Source organism: Sinocyclocheilus rhinocerous, unplaced genomic scaffold (assembly GCF_001515625.1).
Source record: "Sinocyclocheilus rhinocerous isolate Xijiao unplaced genomic scaffold, SAMN03320098_v1.1 scaffold1822, whole genome shotgun sequence".
Classification (NCBI taxonomy): Eukaryota; Metazoa; Chordata; class Actinopteri; order Cypriniformes; family Cyprinidae; genus Sinocyclocheilus; species Sinocyclocheilus rhinocerous.
The window spans coordinates 407,507-416,196 of record NW_015638936.1 but is presented as its reverse complement, the minus strand read 5'-3'; the positions used below and the strand labels follow the sequence as shown (position 1 = coordinate 416,196).

The following is an 8,690-nucleotide window of genomic DNA, read 5'->3' as shown; positions in this document are numbered from 1 at the left end:
TAATGTTGAGTAATGCTGGTTAATCTTGGTTAATGCTGGTTAATCCTGGTTAATGTTGGTTAATGCTGCTTAATCTTGGCTAATGCTGGTTAATGTTTGTTAATGTTGAGTAATGCTGGTTAATCTTGGTTAATGCTGGTTAATGTTTGGTAATGCTGGTTAATCCTAGTTTATGTTGGTTAATGCTGCTTAATCTTGGTTAATGCTGGTTAATGTTTGGTAATGCTGGTTAATCCTAGTTTATGTTGGTTAATGCTGCTTAATCTTGGTTAATGCTGGTTAATGTTGGTTAATGCAGGTTTATGTTGAGTAATGCTGGTTAATCTTGGTTAATGCTGGTTAACGCTGGTTAATAATGATTTTCCAGCATGGCAGTGGTAGAAGTCTTGCTGGTTGAACTGATTAAGAAACCTGCACAAAAAATACAAAACACATGCTCCTCATTTCAATAGGGAATGTATAAATCTAGTTCCCCTTCAGGAACTCGAGCTGCGTCGAGATCGCTTTGGGAACGCCCTTGCGTGACCGCGTTCTGAAGCACGTGTCAAATCGATTGTAAATGTTTTCATTTGATCTGTGTGTGTGTGTGTGTGTGTGTGTGTGTGTGTGTGTGTGTGTGTTTTCTGTCAATTAAACCCATGTCCTTGACATAACTAGTGCTGTGCTCTTCTCTATGAATAACGTAAAATTCTGTGTCCACTGCAAAGCTTCAATCCACAATCTGCTGCCTGGAAATAGTTTCACACCATCATCTGCTTTGCGTTTCACTTCCTCAGTCCGCACAAAGTGGCCAAAGCGAGTGCTTGCTCATGGAAATGTAGCCTAGTGGTTTAATCTGCCGGATGTCAGTGTCAGAGTTAGCATTATGAAGAGACAGCAGCTGGAGACTGACGCTTGCTTTGCACATGAGCACCTGTGTTCATTACATAAGAGTCTGAAACATTTTATCAAAGAGCCCGATGGAAAGTGGATGCAGCTGTTTGCAGCCCGATTCGCACACGAGAACTCTTACAGTGATTTTCAGTCACATTTTCCACAGCCTGGCTCTCAGCGAGGCACTTGAGAAGAGCTTTTGAAGTAAGTATTTGTCTCAGACTGAGTGGCACAGTGTCGCATTCTAGATAATTCTAATTCAGGTGAAGTAGAGCTTCGTTTTATGGTGTGCATTGTTGGTCACGGAGGCTGTCTTTTCCTCATATTGCTTTCTAGTTAGTTTAGTCATTGTTTCTTCAAGATGTGTCTAAGAAAGCAAAGGTTTGATAGGTTAATTAAGGATGTGCAAAGCTACAGCACTGCAAGTGATGTTCTTCCTCAGTTTTTTGTCTACTTTTCTTACGCAATGAAGATAGTTACTTGAGATGCAAAACGACAAGTTATTAAGCCTTTTTCTTTCTGAAAAATGTATCAGAATTACGTGAGTTTTGGCTTAAAACTAGAAGAAATATTTGCAAATGGGGTCAGAAAAATTATGTAATTCAAAGGGTTATATTCAAGTTTATTTTTATGACCTTATTGGCAGATATTTTTACATTTAACATTTTTCAGAATATAAGACGTAATATGAAATTTTGCATCTCAAGTAAAAGTATCTTGATGTTTGTACTGGAAAACAAATACAGAGTAGGAAATGCACTTTTTACAGTGAAATGATTACAGTTAACTTTGTTCATTTAGTTTTTACTGGTAGATGCTGTAATTAAACTATTTGGGAGTAAAATGTAAAATGGAGAAAACGTTTGTTTAAAGTTATCTGGTCTTTAATAAAATTCTCAAAACGATAGCGCAAAAACATTCTTTCTAAATCATTCCTGGAGCTTTTTTTTTTTTAAATGTTTTATTTGGATGTTCATCTAACATTTTTTTAAAAGTTATCTGGTCTTTAATAAAATTCTCAAAACGATAGCGCAAAAACATTCTTTCTAAATCATTCCTGGAGCATTTTTTTTTAAAATGTTTTATTTGGATGTTCATCTAACATTTTTTTAAATGTTACTTGTTTCAGAATGTAACTCAAAAGTATGAATGTAATTCAAAAGTAACGTTCCCGTAACGCAAACTTATACCATGCATGTTTCCTTAACGTTTGTACAACCAAGAAAAGCATTCAAAAATCTGGACATTTTCAATATTCAGAGAACATTCAGAAATAACGTTTTATGGGAAGAATTAAAACAACGCTCTTGGATTGGAACATATTTTTGTTAGCTGGGAAGGCTTATTGTAGTTATGATCATTTGTGGAATTACATGATCGGATGCACTCTATGTGAATTAAATGCCTGAAGTTTTTGATTTTATGTTTGATTTTGATTATTTATCTTCAGTACTGACAGAAAACAAAAATTATACCGAAGAAGAATATTTAGATCTTGCACTGGAAAACAAGACAAAAATACTGACCAAAAAAATAACTTTTTGTTGTGAAATGATTAAAATTGACATTTAAAATTAGTTCTTACTGGTAGATGCTGTACCTTAACTATTTGGGAGTAAAATTCATCTTTTTACATTGATGGCCATTTAAAATAGCACTGTACTCTGACTGAATAACAGTTTTTACAACATATGAATCATATTTCAGTCAACGTCTGCCAGTGACGTATGCTTTTGAATTTCAAACGCGGAAAAATATGTGATATGAAATATAGTTAATGTTTTAAAACACACATCTGGAGACCAGATTCCGCTCTGTTGAGCTCCGTCCAGCTGTTTTCAAACATAATATATGAACAACCCCTGACATTCGCTGTCTGGTAGATATATATGTAGTGTAGTAAAGTGTTTCCATGCAAAGCAGAATCGGGGTAATGGGCAAACATTTAGCGGTGGGTTTCGCTTAAACCGTTTACGACCTTCCCCTGATAAAAGAAAAGCGTATTTAGTGTAATCAGATTGTGCATCTATTTCTCTTTAGCATTCAGAACCTCTATTAAAGTGACTCTGTTTGAAGTGTGTTCGTCTTGAAAGCAGCCTGGTGCAATAAGCAGTGGCATTTGGTACAATGGATCCATGTTGTGTTTAAAGTGCCTGCAGTATAATGATATTTGAAGGGAGATGTGTGCGCTGGCCTATTTATCCCGTCAGAGTCTGACTGATGAATTCTTTAGGTGGAACTGCTGCTTCTCTGAGTCTAATAGTTGGGAATGTGAGCCGCCGTCGCAGAGGTTGCCATTTTAATTCCATGGATGGGTGACCCGGGAACCGGAGAGCCGCTGAGATCAAAATCATCTGCTCGATCACTGCCGGCCCTCGCGCAAAACACTTCACAACAGAGTTAAAAAGCCATGGCTGATTTTGGCACGCTTGCATGTAGTTGGTCCCTTAATGCTGTTGTTTTCAAGTACTGCTTGAACCGAGCTAACAGGGAACGTTCTCAGAATGTTGTCTCAAAGTTATAGTAGCGTTAATAGAATGTTCGTTCAGAGTTATTTGGTCTTTAATAATGTTCTCAAAATGTGATTTATGCATCGTTCACAGAACTTTTTTCTGAAGCATTTTAGATGGACATTCGTTTAACGTTAGACGAACATGTTTAAATACTTGTTTCATAACTTTGAGAGAAAAGTAATGTTCCTATAATGTGGGAATATTGTAAAAAATTAAAATTAGATAGTTTCCCCCCTGAGAATGACCCATGTACGTATGTATATTAATTCGCTGATGGTATTTGTCTTTTATGGTTGACTATTTTTTTATTCAGTTGACTCATATTAAAATATTTTAATGAAAGGAGTCACAATTTAGCTTTAGATTTTTTTTTTTTTTAAATCGAAGATAAACTTTAAAAACCTTTCAAAGGTTTGCATGTAGATGTTATTTGGTTTTAATCGTTGTTGAATGTTTGGAAGTTGACCCATTAATGCTGTGGTCTTCAAGTACTGCTAAAGTAATTTAGGCTCAACTCAGCTAACAGGGAACGTTCTCAGAACGTTTTCTCAAAGTAATGTTAATAGAAGTTTCGTTCAGAGTTATTTGGTCTTAAATAATGTTCTCAAAATGTGAGCACAAAAATGTGATGTATACATCGTTCACAGAACTTTTTTTTTTCAGAAACATTTTAGTTGGACGTTTGTCTAACATTTCTTTTATGTTACTACTTATTTTAGAATGTTCAGAGAACATTTAAAAGTAACGTTTCCATAATGTTTGCAAAATAATCAAATGGAATGTTTCCTTAAAGGTAACAAAACTTGGGTTATAAAAACACATTGCTTTGAAATTTTTCTAAAATGTTGACGTTATAATTCGAATGTTATTTAAAAGTTACAGAACCATTTCTTACAACATTCTACTAACTTCATTCTCACATTTGAATATTTATTTTTTTAATATTATACAAACTTTAAATGCCTAGTTTTGATTAGAACGTTATTTAGCCTAAAGGTTACTAAAATGTTTCTTAGAGCATACTAATTTTATTTTTTACTTAAAATCTGTTATTAGAATGTTTATTTTTAATATTTTCTTGAAACATTATGGGAACGTACATCAAGTACGAATAACATCATGAGGGCATTCAGAGAATGTTGATCTCAGAACGTTTCCTCTCAATGTTATGAGAACATAAATCAAATATTAGTACATTTATAAGAACATTCCATAAACATTACTTTAATAACATATTGTCCTAACATTTATATAATTTTTGAAAATCAATTGTGTGAGAATGTTCTCTGTTAGCTGGGGTTCACCCCAGAAATGGAAATTCTGTCATCATTTGCTCACCCTCATGTTGTTCCAAACCTCTATGAGTTTCTATTTTCTATTGAACATGTGGGTAACCAAACAGCGGTTGGTCCCCATTGACCTCCATAGTAAGGACAAAAAAAATAAAAATGGAAGACTATCTGGAAGTCAATGGGGACCAGAAACTGTGTGGCTACAAACATTCTTCAAAGTAACTTCTTTTCTGTTCAACAGAAAATAGAAACTCATACAGGTTTGGAACAACATGAGGGTGAGCAAACGGTGACAGAATTTTCATTTTTGGGTGAACTATCCCTTTAACGTTTGCATAACCAAGAAACAAATGTTTTTAAAACATTAAAAACCTGGATATTTCGAACATTCCGAGAACATTCAGAAATAACGTTTTTCATAAGTTAATGGGAACGTTAAAAACAGTTCTTAAACGTTTATCATCATATGTGACCCTGGAGCACAAAACCAGTCATAAGTAACACAGGTATACATATTTGTAGCAATAGCCAACAATATATTGTATGGGTCAAAGTTATTGATTTTTCTTTTATGCCAAAAATCATTAGGATATTAAGTAAAGATCATGTTCCATGAAGATATTTTGTAAATTTCCTACCGTAAATATATCAAAACTTAATTTTTGATTAGTAATATGCATTGCTAAGAACTTCATTTGAACAACTTTAAAGATGATTTTCTCAATATTTAGATATTTTTGCACCCTCAGATTCCAGATTTTCAAATAGTTGTATCTCGGCCAAATATTGTCCGATCCTAACAAACCATACATCAATGGAAAGCTTATTTATTCAGCTTTCAGATGATGCATAAATCTCAATTTCGAAAAATTGACCCTTATGACTGGTTTTGTGCTCCAGGGTCACGTTTGTGGAATTAGATGATCGCATGCACTCTGTGTGAACTAAATGGTTAAAAAGATGAAGTTTCGATTGTTTTGTTTCGATTATGATTCTTCATCTTCAGCCCGACAGAGAAATGAAATATCCAGGTCTGGGTGAAAGCGCACTGATGGCTGTAGCGGGTCAGTGACTCGTATCAGTCCGCTCCTGAATCCTAATCGCTCAACTCTGTCATTCTTATGTACCTGGTGTTCCCGTAGCAAAGCAAATAAAAGAAGTCCAGTCTGTTCTCAGATTCACTCGAGATTACTGTGTTCTCTGCGTCTCGCTCTCTATTTCTCCAGCTCTACCTGAAGACATCGCCGTCTTTACAATTACAGCTCCTCTTTGAGGATTAAAGGTTACAGTTTCCCCTTTTGCGCAGCAGAGCTTTTACTGTATAATCATACGTAAATGTCAGAATCATACATGGCTCTTTCTTGGAAAGAAATGGTGCCGTTCGTGAGCTGTGTGTCTCCTCGTGACTTACTGCTGATATTAACACAATACTGATCCTAGTCACATTGTTTGCTAAAAAGCAAATGTCCCTCCTTAAAATTAAGGGTTTCATCTTTCTGATTGTTATTTTATAATCTTTATAAGGAAGTGACATTATAATGTTTTCAATCACATGGTTCAACAAATCAAAGTCATGTTTTCACTCTTATTGGTCTCATCAAGCTCTTTGCTAAATATATATATATATATTTTTTAAAGAATAAAATACTGCTTTTAGTGTAAATTCTGTAAACAATAAATTGCAGCACAACATTCCAGAAAACCCAAAGCATATATGTGGTGCTCACAAAACAAAAATATTGTTTTTCTACGACAAATTAGACGTTCATCCCTGAAAATGACCCATGTGTATTAATTCAGTGATGATATTTGTCTTTTATAGTTGACTATTATATTAATATAGTTGATTTATATTAAAAGATTTTTAATTAAATCATAAAAATAAACATTACTACACATTACAACACAATTACTAAAAATATACTATATATAAATATATGCACATATACAGTATATATTTCTAATTGTATATAACTAAATTAATAAATACACATTTTTATATTTTTAAAATAGTAAACATAATAAATTAATTTAATATTGAAATGTGTGTGTGTTTTATAAAACTATATAAATGATGGTGTATTTTTATTATTAATATTTAAAATGTAATATGATAATAATAATAATTATTATATAATTTTAATTATTAAACCAAATAAACTGATTTAAATAAAACATTTATAAATTTATAAGTAAACATTTTTCTTATTTAAACTTTAAAATCTAATGCACATTTTCTTTTTTTATATTTATTTGTATATTTTGCTACATTTAGCCTGTTTCTCGCCATGCAAATAGCCATGGTGACTTGCGTAGTGTTGAATTACAAACAAACACAAATCTTTTATAGTTGAAGTGTTTTTAGTGTTTACATGTTATGTAGTGGGTTACCGATACGACACCAACACTTCACCTCTGAGTTAAGAGTCGCACACCATTCTTAAAGGAGAATAGAAAAACAAATGAGTCTGTCTGACGACGTTTTTGAGGAAGCAGCTATGAGTAAAGCTAAATGTCATGGTATTTAAGGGCACAACAAACGGGACGCAACAGTACATCATCCCGAACCCAAGGGCCTCTATAGAGCAACACAATGAGTCACTCCACGTCTGAAGTGCTCCGAGATAACAAGAGCTTGTTTGTCTATAATACAGCTATTGGCAGTTTGATAGAAAGTGTCATTGTGGTGTATTCGCAGCAGATGTCTGGCTTCAAACGCGTCCTCTCTACTGCAATCAGAAAAGAGCCAGAATCACCACCACTAATTTGCGATGGCTGAGTTGCCATGATTACGCTATTTGGATTTTGGAGGTCAGTCTGTTCAATCAAGCACAACGACTTCTCACCATCTCTAAAAAAAACGTCATTGTGGTGTATTCGCAGCAGATGTCTGGCTTCAAACGCGTCCTCTCTACTGCAATCAGAAAAGAGCCAGAATCACCACCACTAATTTGCGATGGCTGAGTTGCCATGATGCCATGATTACGCTATTTGGATTTTGGAGGTCAGTCTGTTCAATCAAGCACAAAGACTTCTCACCATCGCTTAAAAAACAGTAATTACTGAGCCCTTCTCCGCCCTGTTCACGTCCAGTCTGTCTGTCTGTTTCTTTCTGTGTCAGTAGACTTATCAGTGAATGTTGAAAATTGTTTCCACAGCTTATTAAAAATAGGGTTAGGTACCGAAACCCGGTACCAATATGGCACCTATGTAACCGGTATGTACTAGAACCGAATCTGAATGCAGATTTCGGTGCCTCATTTCGGTGCCATGCCTGAGCGATCGATTGAAATATTTGTCCTCTGGTTCTCCGAAACAGACGTAAGAAGCATCATCACTGGCACCGCACGTGAAAAATAATTTCCCGACTGAGAAAATGCATGTGAATTCAAGTTGGAAAACTCTAATAATAAAAATCTAACACATCTTTGTAGTAACGAGAGTGTCCATGTTGTTTTCACATTCCGACTTAAAAGCACAACTCGGGAAATGAAAGCATCCGAGGAGCGCGTGAATGCAGTAATTACACTTGCTCTGACGGCAGCAGGTAACCTTCTGTTAACTAAGCTAAACATGCTTAAATTAAAATGCCTAAAGCTAAACCTCCCTTGCATTCACATTTCTAAACCTGTTGTCCAACAAAAGAGAAAATTATAAACTTTTTACTCCACAACACCAGTCAAATGCTACCTTTTGTGATCTGATGAGGCTTCTTGTCACAGAATGAGGCAGAAAATATGTTCCATAGGCTACTTTAAAAAGAATACATCGATTAGCAATAAATTAGGGTGACCATACGTCCTCTTTCCCCGGACATGTCCTCTTTTTGGACCTACAAAAATGCGTCCGGACGGGATTTCTTAATTGCCCAAAATGTCCGGGATTCGGCCATTTTCTTTACCCCACTCCCGCTGAATCTCTGACCATTGCCGCCTGCTCCCGCAACATGTGTTTCGCTCCCGCGATTTTCGTGTCCACACCTTTAAACATTCTAATATTGTATATAATTTTG

The 8,690-nt window shown here is 35.0% G+C and overlaps 1 protein-coding gene across 2 annotated transcripts in view; it reads left to right on the top strand.

Moving 5' to 3' along the window:
• Positions 1-8,690, top strand: part of LOC107750130 (heparan sulfate glucosamine 3-O-sulfotransferase 1-like) — a 59,782-nt gene that overhangs the window by 15,316 nt on the left and 35,776 nt on the right. The window contains exon 1 of one of the 2 annotated variants that reach the window (XM_016565392.1): positions 1,048-1,077. The exons of the other annotated variant lie outside the window; for it this stretch is intronic. The gene's annotated coding sequence lies outside the window, so the exon portion shown is untranslated. Of the gene's footprint in view, positions 1-1,047; positions 1,078-8,690 lie in introns of those variants that run through there. 2 annotated transcript variants of the gene reach the window in all.